This window comes from Pogoniulus pusillus, chromosome 9, assembly GCF_015220805.1.
Source record: "Pogoniulus pusillus isolate bPogPus1 chromosome 9, bPogPus1.pri, whole genome shotgun sequence".
Taxonomy (NCBI): Eukaryota; Metazoa; Chordata; class Aves; order Piciformes; family Lybiidae; genus Pogoniulus; species Pogoniulus pusillus.
This window is the reverse complement of record NC_087272.1, coordinates 27960229-27980378: the sequence shown is the minus strand read 5'-3', so window position 1 is coordinate 27980378 and position 20150 is coordinate 27960229. Positions and strand designations below refer to the sequence as shown.

Here is a 20150-nt window from a genome sequence, read left to right as displayed (position 1 = left end):
CTTTAATTTAAAGGTTACCTATTTCTTCCAGTCTCTCAAAAACCCTCTGGTAAAATATCAAATTGAAGAGTGCAAGGAGTAGGCACATATTGGAAATGAGGGTGTGTTTTCTGCAGCACTGGCTGAATTTTACTAACATAGTGAATTAAAGGCGCTGGTGTCTGCTGAACCATTGTGAGATGCCACCAGGATACCAAGGGAAGGATCAGCAGTATCCCAGGGCAGGCATCCCAGCTCTGAGCAAAGACACTAGGAGCACCCAATCAGGCTGGATGGAGCACATAGGGCAAGGTACATCTTGCTGCTTCTCTGTAGGAAAGAACTAGCTCTTCTTAACAAGGGGATCATCCTTCAAGGAACTACGTTGTGCTAGTTTGAAGCTAGCTAGTATGTTTTGGTGAGAAGAGCTAGATTACAGGCTGTGAAGGAGAAACAATGGTGATGTCTACTTCACTCATAGGCTTGCTGAGATATATAAGAGCAAGAATCCAAACATAGATAAGAGAGTCACTCTCTGTCTGGGTTGTGGGCTGCATTTCTCTCGCCAACCTAACCTACTGTCTCTCTGATTAATCCACCTGCTTCCTAACCTCCCTGGCCGAACCTCCATTCTTCCTTGGGACTGGAGTAAGATTGAGAGGGGTGGGAGAAGGTGGAAGGGCAGTTGGGAGCCACTTCTGGGGACTCAGGTTTCTGGGAGGGCTGTTGTGTTTCTGTATTACCTTATACCTTGTATATTTCTGTATATAACTGTATATACCTTCTTGTATATTGTGCTAGGTGGTAAATATAAAGCTTCATTCAATTTCCAGAGCCAGCTGAGTCTAGTCTGGGTGATTTCCAAAGTAGGGGTGCGGGGAACACCCAAACCATCACATACATCTACAAAATACAGCTACCTCCAGTTTCCAAGATGAGGCTAAACTACATCAAAATCTTCAGGGATTTTTTTGTTTTGTTGTTGTTGGTCATGGGCTTTTTCATGTGGTTTCAGAGTATTGATTGTTGTTCTGTTGGTTTTGGTATTTTTTTTACCCCAGGGCAGATTTGATAATCTCACCAGTAGCTGTGAATGTTTGCTAGGACTCTCTAGAATAAATCAGTAAGATATATTTCTGGTTTGGTGGTGGTGTCTTTTTTTTTTTTAAAACCAAGACTTTTATCTTCAAAATTACCTAATAAAAATGAAATAAAGACATGAAACTGGAAGAAAATTGTTTTCCTACTTATTCTCCATCATGATGATTTTCAACCCATCTTGAGCTTTTGTTATCATGGCAGAATTGGAACCTTAGTTTACTACGTATTTAAAAAGAAAAGAGGTTTAAATGCATGAAATGATTTCTGGTTATTATGGTGATACTCACTGCATTTAAGAAACACCTGTGCTATATTGAGCCAGAAAAAGATAGCTCCAGAAGGCTACATGTGTCCAAATACTTTCATCAAGGAATATGAGGTGTGTAATTTGTACATCTCTGTGCCTAAAGAAGAAAAAAAAAAAGCAATGAAAAATTCTAAGGCTTTTGTGAACACACATCTGCCAGACATCCTTCTGCAGTTACTGCTGTAGAAGGTCTACAAATGTAAATACTGGAAAGAGCACCAGGACCAGTCAGAGGTATTATTTTCAACCGAATATTGGTTTCTTGTTTGTAGTGTATCAGTACAAGATGCTTGAAATAAATTGATATTCTAAAAATTAAAATAGCAGCTTCTTCTTTAACAAACTGAGACAAAGTATGGTATGCCAGGATATGAGACTTTCTTCTTTGCTGTGACCTTTGTAAAGTCTAATGAATTAAATACCACTGATATATTATTAAGGCTATAATTCAGCCACATAATTAATACCATTATTATGTAATTTATGAAGCTGTGTATCAAGTAATTAGTAATGAAACACACTTGTGTATCTGTATATATACACACATGTGCATGGAACTGTACTTCCAACAAAAGTGGGACTGGTGTAATTAGCATCTGCAGCCAGCTACAGTCAAAGCCAGTGATTTGCTTACTTATCTTCACATGATGCCCCCATCCATTGCTCATCCAGCAGCATAGCTCATGTTAATTCCAGTTTTATCTGCTTGCCTTTGGCTGCTTGTTCTAACATATTTTATTTTCAATTACAGTTAAGTGACTCTTTTCTCAAGATGCAATATAATATGCAGGATGATGACATGGCAGAAAAGTAGTGTACTGAGATAAGTAAGAGTCCTGCTTAAAGTTTGTGTGCAGTTTGTTTAATGGGGGAAAAAATCTTACCCTAATTACATGCCCAAAAGCCACAAAAACCACAACGTTAATGTGTAGATGTATGGTCTGAGAAGTCAGGCTTGACTTGTGGGTTTTTTTCCCCCTGAATAGAATATATGCATTTTTTTGTCCTTTAAATTCTATTTTATTTCCATAAAGTAGAGCTGAATTCCACTCTGTGAAAAGTAGGAGATAGTGATGCATATATGGGTTGTTTGTTTTTTTTTTAAAGTTAATTTATGTGATCATTAAAGCATAAAATTAAAGGTACAAAGGTCCTTGTTGCTCAGCTTAAGTACAGCAATCTTAAATCTTCCCAAAACTTCGCTTAAAGGTTTGTATTTAATTTCAACATTTCCCAGGCTGGTACTTGAATTGATTTTCTACACAAACTAGTTTTTGCAAAATGCTTCTTGCTCCTAAAGCAAGCATTGGTTATTTTTTCATTAAAATTTGCAGAACTGTGATTTTTTTTTTTTTAATCAGAATGTCTCTTAATCCACTAAACAGCTTTTAAAGAGTAGAAGGTAGCCTGTGCCCCAATGTTGCTATTTAATGACTAATTCAAATAGAGACGATCTCTGCCATTTTGAGATGTCACCAATTAAATACTGACTGTGGAAATTTCAGAATAATAATTGATTGTGAACCTTATATTTCTATTTTCCAGTTACAACAAAAGTTTTCAGGGCAGTAATATTACTTTCCTTTCTAACTTCATCATTATGATGGTGAGGAAGGGTTTGAATATGGGTTAGGAGTGAACTGTAATGAGGCCAACATAAAATTATTACATAGTTTATTAATTATACAAAGAAAATATCCCCAAACTTATTTACAATTAACCAATACAGATTCTATGATGTGGGTGGTAAAACTATTTTGCAGAATGTTTCTATACAGTCAAATTAAATGATTTGGAATCGTAGAATCAACCAGGTTGGAAGAGACCTCCAAGATATCCAAGTGCAATCTATCACCCAGCCCCATCCAGTCAATTAGACCATGTCCAACCTATCACCCAGCCCCATCCAGTCAATTAGACCATGTCACTATCTCATCCAGTCTTTTCTTGAACACCTCCAGGGGAAAGCCTTAGAAAACAATTATAACTAGAGAGTCCTGAAGCACAAACTGCTGCTTAAAGGTTAAGCACAAGCTTTCACAAACTTGAGTAAAGAGAGTTAGTTTACTCGTTGGTTAAGAGTCTCAATATTGGTGCTCCAAAAGCATAAACGGGAAAATATCTAAGCCAAAGCCAGGTGGTGGACTTCATGTGGTAATGATGCAAAGTGGTTTTGCTGCTGGTTCAGTCCAGATTGAGCACGCTTGCCTGAGAAGGCCCTCGGACACCAGACAAATCTTTCGTGGCTCTGAGGAAGTCATCGGGTGGTCAGCAGCCACCTGGGCAAAGCGGGGTCCAGGTTTGCGGGCTGGGGCGGTCCGGTTGAGTGCTGTGTATAGCAAGAGTTGGCCCTCAGGCTGGCACAGCGGGCTGGCAAGTCCCAGTGTTGAAACTCGTTGCTAGGTCATTACCTGTACTCGGGCTCGATCAGGCAGGGTCAGGCTGCCAGTCATAGGCAAGACCCCACTTAGGCGCAATGCAAAGTGTGGTGGCACACAGAGACACGTAAGGCAAACAGGTAGCGAACAAAACAAAAGCATCATCATCAGCAAACAAGCAGTTTGCCAGGTTTTTAAGCACATTGACAAGCATCTTTGACCAATAGCAACAGATAAAACCACCTCTAGAATCAATCCTGAATTCTTTCTCCAAAAAAAGGAAGCTGCCCAGGCCTAGGATCCTGACCTGTGTTTATCACAAAACAAAGCAAGCTGCAAAACAAGGCCAAACATGGAGTCTGTGATAGATGGAGAGGCACCAAAGCTTTTGTCTGCTTTCCCACTTCTTCCACTCAGGAAGAAGCAAAAGGGAGGAGGGGCCAAGGTGGGCATTTGGGCAGATGTTTAGAGCATGTAATGGGTATGCATTCTAGGCATAATTTGGGCCTTCCACCACAGATGTTAGCCTCTTTATTTATTGTGATTTCTGTCTGTACTTGAAACGTTGGTATAAATTTCTTTTTTCATTTCATTAGAAACAAATCCATGTTTTTCCATACACAAATTATCACAGTATCATCAGGGTTGGAAGAGACCGCACAGATCATCAAGTCCAACCCTTTACCACAGAGCTCAAGGCTAGACCATGGCACCAAATGCCACATCCAATCCTGCCTTGAGCAGCCCCAGGGACGGCAACTCCACCACCTCCCCGGGCAGCCCATTCCAGTGGATTTGGAGCTATTGAATGGCATCCCATTGGATTCTGCCCATCTGTCCAGGTGGTCAAGGTCCCACTGCAGAGCCCTTCTGCCCTCCAACCCAGCCACATCTGCCCCCAGCTTGGTGTCATCTGTAAACTTGCTGATGACTAATTCCATGCCCTCATCCAGATCATCTATGAAGATGTTAAGGAGGATGGGGCCCAGCATGTATGACTACTAAGCAAGGAATGGCTCTTTTGAAAAACTGGTTCAAAACAGAATAAATAAACTGACAAAATATCGCAGCAAATCTGGTTTTCGGTATGGATATTCAGGTGCAGAGAGTTTCAGACTTGTTTGTTGTGGTGTTGCTGTGGTTTTTTTAAATATGTTTCCAGTTTTCTATAACTGAACAATTAACATAATTGCAAAAAATAGCAAATCTAAATTAAAAAGAATTTCCTCTTGGATAGTAACCTCAAGAAGTTACTTTGACTTTCTATTAGCTTTAAAAATGTACTCAATTTTTAGAAATGGGTGATTAATTTGAGTTATTTGGAACATCAATAATATGCTAAAAGAGCAATGGTTTTCAAAACACAAATCAGGCAGTGCAGCTTTTGTTATCGTGCTGTCAAACATCCACCAGGACTGTAGTATGTCATCTATTTGCAATCTTTCTTTTTTAGTTTAGATTTGCTAACTTCTCTATCAATCTCCCAAGACTTAAACCAATAAATGTAAGAGTTTAAATGACTACTCCATCTCTACCCACCAGCACAGGCTGTAGTATTCCTAAGATATCTTGGGTAATGAAGTGTGTAAAAACAATGTTACAGCTGTGAGCAATGTCCAATAAAATCACAGATTATTTCTTGTGAGGGCTCATGATGGAGAGACAGAAACTTAAAAACAGCTAAGTAACTAAGTTTAAAATTAACAGGTCAAAGTAACATTTGACATAGGTCTGGAGCAAATATTTTGATGGAAGAAGATAGTGATTAAACTTCACCACCTATGAAAATGGGATTGTAAATCAATTTGGAATCCACTGATTTGGTGCTACTGCCCTGCACTTTTGGAGCTCTAGGGTGTTAGAATAGAAGTGTAAAAAGCAGACAATGTGATGTGTTGGAAAATCCAAATAATTTCTATGATGTTAAATTATCCAATCCAGAAATTACACTATGGGTTGAGTAATGAATACCAAGGCTTATTCCAATTAAATTGTTGAGATTATAATGATAATACTCTTCTAATAATTTAAAGTAACTGTCTATTTATTCAATTATTTAAAAATGGGAAGTCACAAAGCTTGAAGTTGTGTTATTTCCTTCAAGTTTAGCTCTTCTATCTCCTGGTTTCTAATCCCACCATTAATTCTGTACAAAGTCTCAGCTCCAAGACTTCCTAAATGTACTCTATAGGGTACAAGTACCAGTGCCAAGAGGAATGTATCCTACTGAGCTCTGTATTCTGTTGAGCTGAGCCATAACAAGGAGGAAACATATATTCATAGTCATAAAACACAGCTGAGCCAAAAAGAAAAATATCAGCTAGATAAAATAAAACAGAGGAGTAACTTAGATTAGTCACACCACCTATAATCCTGCCAGTACCAGTTTTGGGAAACACTATTATAATTTGTGTAATGACAGCAATGTAGGATGCAATTAAGGCAGTACATCTGCAGCACTATTATTTTAATTGTTATGCCATTAACCATAAAATGTTGTATAGCATGCACAGGTGGGAAGGTGAATGAGGAATAATCTTTGCTGAAGCCTGTCACTAAGCAGTAAGTATATTGGTATGTTGAAATACTACAACAATCGTAGTCAATGAACTAACTGCAACTTTATTCTGCATGTTGTGATTACACCACACAAAACATGGCGAGGCACAGACTTTGTTTGATTAAATGTGTTATGATTACTGTGCTGCATTTTCAAATGTATGTAGACTTTATAGTCACATTTATAAACAGTGTGTATGTTTGCATTTGCACATATCTAGAAATATCTTTAGATTTAGATCAGCATATGTTTATTTATTGCCTTTAAGGAAATTACCACTGCAGATATGGTAGGGCTTTCTACTTGTTCGTTCAGGCCCACAAGATCCTACAAGGGTTAAAACAGATTAGATTATTATTATGGATTTTTATTTGAGCACATAACAATGACTTCTGGTTAGTATTCTGTTGTCACTCTATTAATCCACATTCCTCAAAGAAACAAACAACCCCCAAAAAACCTTAAAAGCCCCAAATCAAACAAAAAAACCCATCAACCAAACAAAAAGACCCAACTCAAAACAAACAAACAAAAAAAAAGGCAACCAACCAGAAGAGAAAAAAGGCATAAAGCTAAAGTGGTAACAATAATATTGAGCTCAGGTCTTGGTCATCACAAAGCAATCCCACAGAAATCACAATAGCTTCTTTTCACACAAAGTGGGATGAGTATTCCTTTTTTCATTTTGGTTCTAACATAGCATCTATATTAATCATATTAAGCAAATAAAGTAATTAACATGCTGGTGGATAAAGATCAGACTTTATCAAGGGAACAAATTGAGTTGATATTCAGAGGTGGGTGTTTTGGGTATTAGCTACGATGCTCTGTCAGATAAGGTTGACACATTAATATACTTCTCCATTTGGATGCTGAGAAGGCATTAAGTATAGATAACGATAAAGATAAAAATAGTTCTCATATTTTCTCTGGGTGGGTATAGTTCTGCAAGTATTTGCAAGACATTTTTTACTGATAGAAACTGAATTGCTTAGAAATATTAACTTAGTGGCACAGTTATTTTCAAATAAAGGTATATTTTATTTTCATTTACACACCTTACTATGCTGAGCTCAGATTTAGTACAGTGGATAATATAATCCAATATGTAGGTAGCAGTAGTGTACTACCAGAAATGTTGACAACAACACTGCCATTAGCTACTTCCTAATATTGTTATGAATGACTACACTGAAGTGTTGCTAGAAGGCACATTCTCCTAATGCCCTAAACACACACTGATCAGGTGATTGCTGAACTTTGCCACTTTGCAGAAACCACTGTGAGCTTCCAAGCTGATTGTTATTGAACTGCAGACAGAATTTCAGCCATGGTCATAGACCGTTCTCTGCAGCTAATCTCAAAGATTGTTTATGCCACAAGCAAGAGTCTTGACTTCTCCACAGAGGGTAAGGATCATGTAATGGTTTGAGACAGAACTTTAAGGGAGGATAGGGGAGAGTAGTATTAGATTTTTTAGGAGTTTCAAAATCTAGATTGTGTTTACAAGTAAATTTAGCAAATAACCCATAGATGTCTATGTTTTCTAGTGAGATGAGCAACAAATTCTCTCTCTGACCAGTGTCTTGAATAAAAAAAACAAAACACAGCTAAAAAAAATAGAGCCACTACTTACCATGATTCAAAGTTCAGATCACCTAGCAATTACACTGGTGTGTTTTGTATCTGCCAGTCCTAGCTGACATGAATATTTTATGTGTATATATCCAAAAATAGCTGGTGGGATTTTACATTTACGCTGAGTTTCCTTAACTCCCTGACTGGAATTTTGAAAGCCAGCTTTATCCTGCAAGAGACTGATTGCTTTGCAAGGCAAAGAAGGACTTTCATATATGCATATGTACTGTGGATGTCTAAAGTAATTTAACAGCCACAGTATTTTCCCCTCCTTTTTTGTGGAAAATGAAAAATTGTGGAAGACTGGTCCAACATTGTCACTTCTCTGGCTATGAAGTTTGTATTCCTTCCTATTTTTGTTTAAATTCCATTAACCTCTGCAGACTCTGCCAAATAACTGCTAGGATTACAGTAACAATGGCCTTATTCTTATTTATAATACAGTGGAGCAGACAGTGCAAAATGCTGAGGGAGCCTGTCACCATTGGGTGTAGTGGATGAAGTTTCCAAGCAATGGAAAAGAAGGATACTGAGACAGGGATGCATACAGTATGAAGCAGTATTGTGTCAGCCCCATGGACTCTAGTATCATTAAAACTGAAAGAAATGGACAATGGTTCCTTCAGATACACTATTACTTAATGTTGCCTCTTAAAACAAACACACAAAAGACCCCAAACAACCAAACCATGAGTATGCAACTTGTATTTACTATCAGTAAATTTGTTACTGAGTTAAGCTGTACAAAATCAAATCTCTATTATTCATGCTCCTTGACCCTTCTGGCCTTTACAGCTTAAAGTGAAAGATGGGTTGCTCTGTTCCTATAAACAGTATTCATACAGTTTATTAACACATTTTTTCTGCATGTTAACTATATTGTCCAACTTGCACGTATGTTTTCATATGTGAAAGTCACTAAGGCACAGAACAATTAAGATGTGTTTTTTTTCCCTAAAACTTGAATTTTGAACTGTCAAATAAGTCAGAAAATATTACTTTTAATACCAGTTATATGCTTATCATTTGCCCAGAGCATTTATATATCAGATCATTTTTTCCTAATACCCAGTATATGAAATCCTAAGAGACATCTGACAGCACAATGAGCTGCAATAATATTCTATGCTTACACAAGTAACATGATTTAAGTACTTTATATGAAAAATATTTTCATGCAGTAGCATCTGTAAGAAAAAGCATTATCTGATTCCCAGAAGTTAAAAGAAAAACAGTGTAACATGAGTTAAAACTTGAACAGCGTGTTAGAGCTTAAGTTTGTGTGCATTCTTTACTAAACCAATGCAAGCTGGTAAAGGACTACAAGTCAGTCCCTTGTGTATTATGTGCATTCCCCTGATTTTGATAAGTCTTAACAGGCCACAGTAAGTGGTGAGCATGCCTTTGTCTTTCCACCCTCTCATGATCTTTAAATGAGAGATTCTCAAACGTCACTGGAATGACTCTTGCAAAGAGTTATTTCTCTCTATCATAACTTCTACCACCCAACCTTGGAATTTAAGCACATGAAGACAAAACATTTAGAAAAGTTTAGCTCTTGCTGGGGGAATAAAGACATAGGATTGTACAAAGTACTTAAGCTAGTAGGATTAGGGTAATTAAGTGTAAGTAGTAAAAAATTATTTTGCAGTTTGAACATCTAAAGTAGAGAATCGGGAAACTCCAAGAAAGCTGAGGGGCCCCCTAAATCTGCTCATCTAATCCTTTTTGTGCAGAGATGGGGAAGTGGGGCTACACTAAACATTGGGGTGAAAAGACAAATGAAAAATGAGCAACTAAAATTAACACTGGATCTTGTCTATTTCACCATGGTTTGCTTACATGAATGGTCAAGCATGCCTTTTTAATATTTAGCATCCCTCTCTACACTTAACATCTGTCTCTGTGAGGATTTCCATGATGGAACTGGAGAGGTACAGAAGGCTGTCCCAGTCTGACAGGAAAGCAGGGAACTGCAGACAGTCACACTGAAAATTGCTTAGAGAATAGACATTGCCAAGAGGATATATATCACTAATGCTACAGGCAAGGCTACTGCAAGTCTTCTGCATAATGTCAGCTTGGCTGTAAAATGCAGACACTGCGTAGAGATACCTGGGAAGCAAAAATGAAATTCCAGGAAAAGAAGTCTCTTTTCTATGAGTTAGGCTACTCAGACTATGACTCAGGCTAGCAAGCCAGAAGACACCACTGTGCTCGCTGAATCAATCTGCTACATAAAGCTGGCCAAAAAATGTTTTTAAATAGATTTATGTTTAAGCAAGAAAGTATGTTTTAGAAAAATCATCAGGTCTTAATTTCCAAGATATTTATGACGGAAAACTCTGCGACATCAAGTTTGCATTGAGATCAAGTTTGAATCCTTAGAGATTCTCCAAGAAAAACAATAATTGACAAGCAGTCACTCTCAAAAATCAAGCAGTTTGGCAAGCTAAGCTCTTTTACCTGGACTGTGGAAATGGTGGCTTCAAAATAATTTTCTAAGATGGGAAAAAACATGCAAAGTCTTTCTGTTTACACTGTTTGTTGGAACTGTAAGAGACGCATAATTCTTTACTGTAAATGACTACTTTGGAAATGGGTAATTGCCTTGATTAATTCCCTTTCTAAGAATTGCAGTCAACCAGAAATTTCCATGGACACAATGATGAAAGCCAAATATTAGACATGTATGGTAAGAAAATTAATCTGTTAAAAATGAATGTGTTCTGGTAATTAGACATTCACAAATTTTTACTGTTGAGGGAGACCTATTTTCCCCTTCCCTTATTAGTGGACCACATAAATATTTAAATATATGCTTTTTTTTAGCAAGAATTGTACCAAATCTGCTAAAATAATGTCATCTTGTATGAATAAAATATGTAGCTCTTCTTTTGAAATATTTTACAATGTTTCTGACTCGTGTAGTTATGCAGATTTCACTACCTAAAATAATCTCTATTGCACACCTGCAGTATTTCATAGGTCTTAGACAGCTTGTTAAAATACATTATATTCTTTAAAAGGGCTGGTATTCAATTACTGTTTTCCTTCTGCACCTCACCAGCGCAGCATAATTCACTTGCTCAGATGTCAAGAATCTTCCAGTTTTTGAATGACATCTTTATTTTCCTTGAACAGTAAACATCACCAACATTTCAGTCAGAACAGCCTTCTGACCAACATGTCAGCCATACTTCAGACCCAGGACCTGAAAAATACTTATCCCAGTGATGGAGGTCACCCAGTACACTGCACCACACCTGGCATCTGGTTTTTAGAGCTTCTCAGGAAAAGTAGAGGAAGCCTATTTTACCAGGTTACTAGAGATTATTTTACATGAAGAATTTTGACACTGATAATTTAGTCATGCTAAACTACATGCCAGTGATTTGTGAGCCCACAGCACCATTGGAAGGGGGAAGACATCAGTAGCAAAACTCACCACAAGGAAAGGTGCATCCACATTCACTGACTGGAATATCTCCATTGAAGTCCTTACCACAAAATAAAAAGACATCTGGCTGATTTTTTTTCTATTCCTGAATGTTTTCTAGGTTGCCTCAAGCTCTCTTCCTAATTTATCAGACATTATTATTATTTGATGCTATCACTATGCAGTGAAGCACATCCAGAAAGGAGTAGGAGTCTACTCTACCTGTGTGGGTTTTTTCCTTCCACATTATTGCTGGAAGGCATGCAGTTGAAGAAGATAGCTCAGAAAGATATACTCATTTTTTAGTGTATATGAAGGTCTTTCTACACACACAGTATCACAGTATGATCAGTCCAACCCTTCACCACAGAGCTCAAGGCTAGACCATGGCACCAAGTGCCACGTCCAACCTTGCCTTGAACTGCTCCAGGGACGGCGACTCCACCACCTCCCCGGGCAGCCCATTCCAGTGTCCAATGACTCTCTCAGTAAAGAGCTTTCTCCTCACCTCAAGCCTAAATCTCCCCTGGTGCAGCCTGAGGCTGTGTCCTCTTGTTCTGGTGCTGGCCACCTGAGAGAAGAGAGCAACCTCCTCCTGGCTACAACCACCCCTCAGGTAGTTGTAGACAGCAATAAGGTCTCCCCTGAGCCTCCTCTTCTCCAGGCTAAACAATCCCAGCTCCCTCAGCCTCTCCTCGTAAGGCTGTGCTCAAGGCCTCTCACCAGCCTTGTCGCCCTTCTCTGGACATGCTCAAGCATCTCAATGTCCCTCCTAAACTGGGGGGCCCAGAACTGAACACAGCACTCAAGGTGTGGTCTAACCAGTGCAGAGTACAGGGACAGAATGATCTCCCTGCTCCTGCTGGCCACACCGTTCCTGATGCAGGCCAGGATGCCACTGGCTCTCTTGGCCACCTGGGCACACTGCTGGCTCATGTTCAGGCAGGTATCAATCAACACCCCCAGATCCCTCTCTGTCTGGCTGCTCTCCAGCCACTCCGACCCCAGCCTGTATCTCTGCATGGGGTTGTTGTGGCCAAAGTGCAACACCCTGTACTTGGAGCTATTGAATGCCATCCCCTTGGACTCTGCCCATCTGCCCAGGTGGTCAAGGCCCCACTGCAGAGCCCTTCTGCCCTCCAACCCAGCCACATCTGCTCCCAGCTTAGTGTCATCTACACATCAGTCAAGCTCCTTTTTCTTTGAATAATAACTTTTTAAACAACAACAAAACCCCTCTCTGCATTTAAAAATGGACATAAAGTATGAAATTGTGAAAATTAATGTAAAAATTTGGAATTACTGTGGAATAATGATCTTTGTGAATTATGGCTTAGCAGGTTAATTAGCTGACTCTAAACCATTTGCTATTCACATTATGCTATATATTTTTGCTTGAACTAGTAGAACAGCTGATAGTTATCATGTCTTTTCTATAAATATAGCCAAAGCAATTTTTTTTTCCAAAGCAAAGGCTGTGTTTGACATTAGATTGTTCCTTGTAGCAGTAAGCTGCAGCTTAAGTGAGATAATTTGACACTGTCAAAGAACGCTTTCTCCTCAAGATGTAGGATGAGGAATTTTCAAATGAGACTTCTCTTTTTAAACACAGTTAGAAAAATCAAACATTATTTGAACCTTCATTTTTAGGTATGCCTTATAGAAATCAGTCATTTTAAAGCAGTACTTGCTGGCAACAAACTGCTAAATTATGTGTCGTGTCTGAAGGACAAAGTCACAGATCCTGATACAGTAGTGCACATGGTAGCATCAACACATGAATGAAGGGAAGAATAAATAGCCCTGGTGGGCTGAGGTTGGTATCTCCTCTGCCACTGGATTCATGCAGAAGTGAAATGGTTTCTCTGTGAGGTTTAGACATAAAAGGTGAAAAGAATATCAGCCAACACTTTGTGCTCTGAATTAGTAAACATTTTGCTGGCACTGAACTGACTTTTCTGAATCGCTGCCTCTGATGCCTCATCTGCCTTTGGGAAACAGAAGAAACATACACAGCATTTCATAGTATAAAAAAATTGTTATTGATATTACAGAAAACATTTGATATTTTTTATGCTTGAAATTGTTAAACGAGGGCTGCAAATTACAACTTTTGATCATTTTGAAGTGGTTCTCTTAAAAATTACGCATTTTTTCTGATCATCCACTACAACTGTTGAGCTGGCTCAAAACGAGCCTGAAGAGGTTCTCAGCCTGCACTTCCACAGAGCCATACAAAAAAAAAAAGCAGTATATTTGCAATTCTGCTTTAATTCTCCCCTTACAGAAGATGTCTAGAAAGGAGTGAGTGTGATGCTTCAGCCCCCAGAGAACATCTTTGAGCCAGCAGACAGTCATATGTTCTCATCTAAGTTCTGGAAAGCACAATGGTGACATGAATATAAATTTGTCCACCATGGTCTTTACTTCCAGTATTATTCTTCCTAGAACTGAGAGTTGAATCAAAGTGCTCTAGTCCAATTTGCAAAGCTATTTCATTGCCATTTAAGTGCCAGATTTTTGGAGCAAACACTTCAGCACAACTGACAAAAATAACTGACATACTACTCACATGTAAATATTTGCACAATATTCAAATATAGCATGCATACAGTTCCAAAAGTCTGGCCCAGAAACCATCCATATTTTAAGGAAACTTCTCCCAAATGTTCTAATGTAATTTCCAGGCAATATAAATGCTAACTATATTGGGCAGCTTTCCCAGCCCTGGAGAAGAAAAAAAAAAAAAATCTTTTCAGTGAGCCTTCATTACTCTTTAGTTGTGATTCCTTTTACTTACAGAGTCCAGAGTTCTCCTCTCTGTTCATCTCAGCTCATTATCTTCCTGTTGTTCACCTCAGCTTTGCACAGGCAACAGTTTCAGTGCAGATATGCATTTCAGAACTGACAGCATTTACTTGTAACATGCAGACTGGATTAGATATATCTGTCTTTCCCTGACCTCATGACTGCTGCGTCATTGAAGGCATCAATGCATGATTTATACTACTTTGTCATTTCGTAGGACAGCTGTGCAAAAAGACCTTAAATGAGGAGGGAAGATGGGAGGAAGAAGAGAAAGATACATAGGAGCAAAGAGTTTGGACCAGAAATCAATGTTTCAGTGCACATGTTCATAGCTGCAGATATAAACTCTTCTTTGTCAAAGATCTTCTGGGATAGAAAAATCTCTTTAGTTTTACCAGAATAATTTTATAGAACTAGTGGATATTAGGGTGGCATCAGTGGAACTTTTGTCTCACATCCTATCTGCTACCAAGTTCAACAACACAGATATTGGGGCAGCATGGTAAAGTCTGCTCTGCAGTAAAAACTGAAGTTTGAGAAGGCCCACATAAATACAATCGACTGTTATTGTTTGAACTCAAGTAGTGCCTAGCGGCTGTTGCATTTTTAGTGTCCTTGTTGTATTCTTTGCTGCACAAACATCCTGAAAGCATTTATATTCTATGTAAGCATCACAGATGGCTCCGTAGGAATAAAAGGTAAAATAAGCACAGAAAGAAAACACAAGGTCACAAATGTTATCAAATATACATTCTGACAGTAACATAAGGTTGTCCATTTTTGTTGCTGTTTCTTCCGTTGTCATACATGAGTAAACAAAAGATGTTCTGAATTGGTAATAAGACTTTCTTCATTAATGCAGAACTCATTGTTAGGGAGTGGGGAGCAGCTGGTGGGAGAAAGAGAACTAAAAGTCAAAAGAAATGAGAAACTAAGGCTTAGCAAAGAGTTTTGTAAAGAAAGCCATATTGTTATATTAACAGTTTACTTCAGGCAATGGCACACATATGACTGAGCAGCAAGCAGAATTAATGGTTTTAAGTGATGAAATTGCTTAATTATTTATATTTAATTAGTTTTTATCTTTTTTTTCCTTCTTGTCCTAGCTGCATATCAGAATCAACAAAATATGCTAGAAATCTTTAAACAACACAAAGTATCAGAACCATTACTTACTGCCCCAAACCCCAGACATAGCTCTGCCTTTTTCTGTGTCCATTCCTCAGAAAAATCTAAACAAATCTGGTAGTTACCTAGTAATATTAAGCCAAGCAAGTTTTTCTAAGCTCCACTTTTAGGTTCATCAGTTCTTATTAATTTTTTTTTGGGACATTGCCTTGTTTTAGGAACTCATCATAGTTCTTGTGCAGTATTCTCACTAACTGAACAGTGTGTAGAGGTTTGGAAATAGCTTAATCTTCCTGGTTTTACTAGGCTTTTCAAGATTATCTTGATTATGTGGCCAGCTGAACTCCCCTTGAGCTGGTGAAACTCTGTACTTGGTGTTCTAAGGCATTTTCTTAACTTCAAAAAGTTTATTCTCCATTAAAATATACTGTATTTCCACATCTACACTTTAAGCATCATTGGTTTTTACTCTAAAGGTAATGCAAAAGCATTAATTGGTTAAAATCTGAAGTGACACAACAGAGATAATAGAAAGTTTATGGTCTGCTTCTACTGCTCCTTACTATCACTCAGAATCAGGTTTGAGTTTTTTAAAATCTGAGACATCCAAAGAAAACAGATTGACCTATAGACTCTACCCTGTGGTGTTTTGGACTAGGTCATTTTTCAAAGTGTGCTCTTTCTGCCCCATGTACTGTCTGAACAGATGTTCCACTGAAGTTTGAATGACAGCCAGCTAGCTTGAAAACAGATAGGGAGTAGAGGTGAAAGGAATCATAGGACAGAAGACAGCAAGATGGATAGAAGTAATGGAAGAACAGAAAGGAAAAGGTTACACCAAAGTAGATGTGGGTGAATAAGCATAAGCTCAGCTGTAGGTGAGATAGGGTGCAAAATACTGCAAAGAAGGAATTCACAGAAAGTGGGGGGAGTCTAGCAAAAAAAATAAACAAAAGAGTTAATTAGATAAAAATGAAAAATATTAGAATGTAGAAAAAATTAAAACTAAGCTTCATTTTTGCAATCAAAAGTGTAACTTAAATCATTCATGCATATACCTCAAGGAAAAAAAGATTCTTCCTGTATAACCACTAGTTATGTTGTTATGTAGTATAACTGAGATGTTACTAAACTGTGTCCACATCATTCCAAGGTAAGCCAATACAGGATTCAAATGTATACTTCAGTTAATTCAATAAAAACCCACATCCTATGTAAACATCTGCATCTGTCTGTATGCTCAGCTGAAATCTCACTGAATTAACTGAGAAGATAGCAAAGCTACTGAGGGAACTGGGGCAAAAGGCTGAACATGGAAAACTTAATAACAAATGTGAAGAAGAAATTATGAACATTTGAAAGTCAAACACATTGGAGTGATATTGCTCCTAGTAGCTTGAGACATTTAAGTCTCAATTGGCAGAACCGCTGTCAAATAAAAGACTACTCCTTACTTGCAAAATTAATAAAGAGAAAATAAGTAAATGTAGGACTTTGAAGTAATTCACAGAAAAATGTACAAAGACTAAAATTGTTAACATTTAAGTCTAGAGAAAGGACTAACAAAGGTAGCTCAACTTATTTTAAGATACAAGGTTTTGTCTGAATTCTAGTTAGTTTCAAATTAGTCTTGAAACATTTATGAACTACAGCATAAAAGACAGGGCATATATACCTATGGGGCTGGATCTTAGGTTTCATAGAACAATGAAGTTCAAATTAGAAGGAAATACATTTCCTGTTCTAAAATTTATTTATATCTTTTCTGATCCAAAATATAAAGTAATATTGAAATAGCTTCCACCATATGAGTAAAATAGAGGAAAATATAGGTCTCTGCCAGGAATTCATAGTGTCTGGATCTCACCTCTCATGTAATGGGAGAATACTTACCTTAGGGAAGCTAATTTTCCCTTGTAAAATTGGGTTATAATTGTAAAAGCCAAAAATATAAAATAAGTAAGACAGTTCCCACTAACAGAGGGAATTACAGAAAATTACATTGCCAGGATCAGACAGACACAGAGGCTACAGGATTTGACTCTTTCTACTTTATTTTTCCTTTAGGTCTTGTTGCAGGTAGAAACTTCACTTAAAATAGCGTCATTTTCTGGTTTTGTTGACCAAATAAGCTGTTCAGATTGCCTTGAACATCTTGTTTTTTAACAGTGTCATTCATATGCTCCCTGCAAATGCAACTGGTGTATAACAGGCAGTCTTAACAAGCTCACCTTTGTCTCAGTGGTACCTTAGCTTGAAAACCCAAACATTTCAGTATCAATACTGATTATTAACATTCTTTGTAACTGAAGAAATGAAAGGGAGCACAAAAAGACAAAGAACATTGAAAAGTGAAAGAACCAGCAGCAGTAAAAATATGCTGAATATAGTCAGAAGAAAGGGGTTCAGGTTCGGCAGACACCCATAAGTGTAACCAGAATTCATTCCAGTGCAAAACAGAAGTGTTTTAGCACTTATGGCATGGTTGCCATCCCCGGAGAGGTTCAAGAGGTGTGTGACCACAGCACTTTGGCACATGGCTTAAAGGCCATGGTACCGTTGGGTTGCAGGTTGGGCTTCACGATCACAGAATAGGTTTGGTTGCAAAAGCCCTCTACAACACCACAGTACTAGTCCCCCACAAGCTTCCAGATCAGTCAAGTACTTAAGCTCTTCATAAGTGATCAGAAAGAGCTAAACATAGAGAAGCTCAACTGAAGGAACGAAGCCCAACCAGCACCCATGGAAGATGTTAGGGTAACATTCAAGCCTAATCCTGACGAACCGGGGGGCCACCAGGCCCCCCGGCCTTTTTGTCCCACTCCCATTCACCCAGTGTGCACCATCAGGACTCACCAAGGATGACAGGAGGAGGATCCCTCTGCCCAGTTGGGCAAGCTTAGGGCCTCTGGCTCTCCTGAGCTGATTAAAAAGGGGAGTGGGCGGGGAGGAGGGCTAAGTGGTCACACCTGGGGTGGGAGGAGACTCCAATAGAACCCAGGTGCTATGCGTTTAGGGGAAAAAAGGGGAAAATGTAGTGTGGGGTAGGGAAAGGGGCAGCTGTGGTGGAAAAGGGGAGGTGGTGCTGAAAGGAGGGAGATGGAGAGGAAAAGAATGGAGATGAAAAGAGGAAGATGGGGGAAAAGGATGGAGATGGAAAGAAGAGGAGGAAGATGGAAAGAAAAAGATGGAGAGTAAAGAACGAAGATGGGGGAGAAGGAGGATAACAAAAAAAAACAAAAACAAAAACAAAAAAAAAAACCACATCCAAAAAAATCCACTAAACACAAAAAACAACCCTGGACTCCAGACACAAAAAAACCAAAAACACCAGTCTATTGCTATGCTTGCCCTTCCCACAGCTCTGTCCTTGAATAGGAAAAGGATTAAATTATCAAAGTGGAAATAAGAAATCATAACAAATGCAATTTCCCTGTCTTGCCTCTCAACTCAAATTCAAAACTGTGTTAGCCACCTTGAGGCAAGTGAGAAGATCCAAGCAAATAATGTTCCTTTCAAGACAACGGAAGGCAGAACCCCTTGTTATTGTCTAGAATTGAAACATAGAATCAACCAGGTTGGAAGAGACCTCCAAGATCATCCAGACCAACCTATCACCCAGCCCTACCCAGTCAATTAGACCATGGCACTAAGTGCCTCAGCCAGGCTTTTCTTGAAGACCTCAAGGGACGGTGCCTCCACCACCTCCCTGGGCAGCCCATTCCAATGCCAATCACTCTCTCTGTGAAGAACTTCCTCCTAACATCCAGCCTATACCTACCTCTGCACAACTTGAGACTGTGTCCCCTTGTTCTATTGCTGGTTGCCTGGGAGAAGAGGCCAACCCCCACCTGGCTACAGCCTCCCTTCAGGTAGTTGTAGACAGCAATGAGGTCTGCCCTGAGCCTCCTCTTCTGCAGGCTAAACAACCCCAGATCCCTCAGCCTCTCCTCATAGGGTTTGTGTTCCAGAAGAAATAGTTCGTCTGTGTTTGCAGTCATAAGTAACTGCTGTTTAAAGCTGTAAACAAGGTTGAATATTGCCCTTGTCACATATACTTGCTAGTACTTAGCGAAGCCAAATCTGATCTCTGGATTTAAGAGTATTAGGTTCTTCTGCAGATAACCAAATCAGACATTCTTTAGTCAAAATAGTAGATACATAAACTTTACAATGTCTTGGTAAATGAGGTTATTAAAATTATGCTACATTCCGAGTTTATAAAACTTTAATTGTGAAACTTTAATTGCCTATGTGTCATCTTTGTACTCTCTTGCCATAAAGTCTTGACAGAGAGTTCCTAGAGTAACTTAACTCGTTGTATAATGTCATCTTAAAAATAGCACGTCTCTTACTATGCAATTTTAGGTAGAAAAGGGCCTGGCACCTGCTAGGGATGCTGCTGGTACTTCAAGATATTCAGTTGTGACCTGGTAGAGTATGGAATTTGCCACATAATTTAAACAATTCCTGTTACAAAGGCACATCTCTGGTGAGACCCAATAACAAATTAAGGATCACTTTTTAAGATTCCATACATCTGCAATATATTGAACAAAGGGGGGAAAAGTGAAATATGTCTTCAAATTAGAAGTTATATACCCAAAACTCAAATCATTAAAGAATGAAAAAGAGCTACAGTCCTTATATTTGACTAATAAATTGAAATATAAACACAGAAAGAGCTAAGTTTATTCCTTTGCAGCATTGCAGCAGTAGTATTTTGCAGTCACTGCACATACACTTTGACTAGATTGGAGAAGGAACAGTACCAAATGAAGCCAGCACTGAATACTTTCTGAAGGATATGGC

General features: G+C 38.6%; 1 long non-coding RNA gene across 1 annotated transcript; it reads right to left on the bottom strand.

The window, feature by feature from the left end:
• Nucleotides 1-6856: 6856 nt before the first annotated feature.
• Nucleotides 6857-18231, bottom strand: LOC135178469 (uncharacterized). Its single transcript, XR_010303554.1, has 3 exons — nt 18195-18231; nt 8494-8560; nt 6857-7197 (listed from the first exon to the last, which is right to left on the bottom strand). It is a non-coding gene; the product is annotated as an uncharacterized LOC135178469 (long non-coding RNA).
• Nucleotides 18232-20150: the final 1919 nt, after the last annotated feature.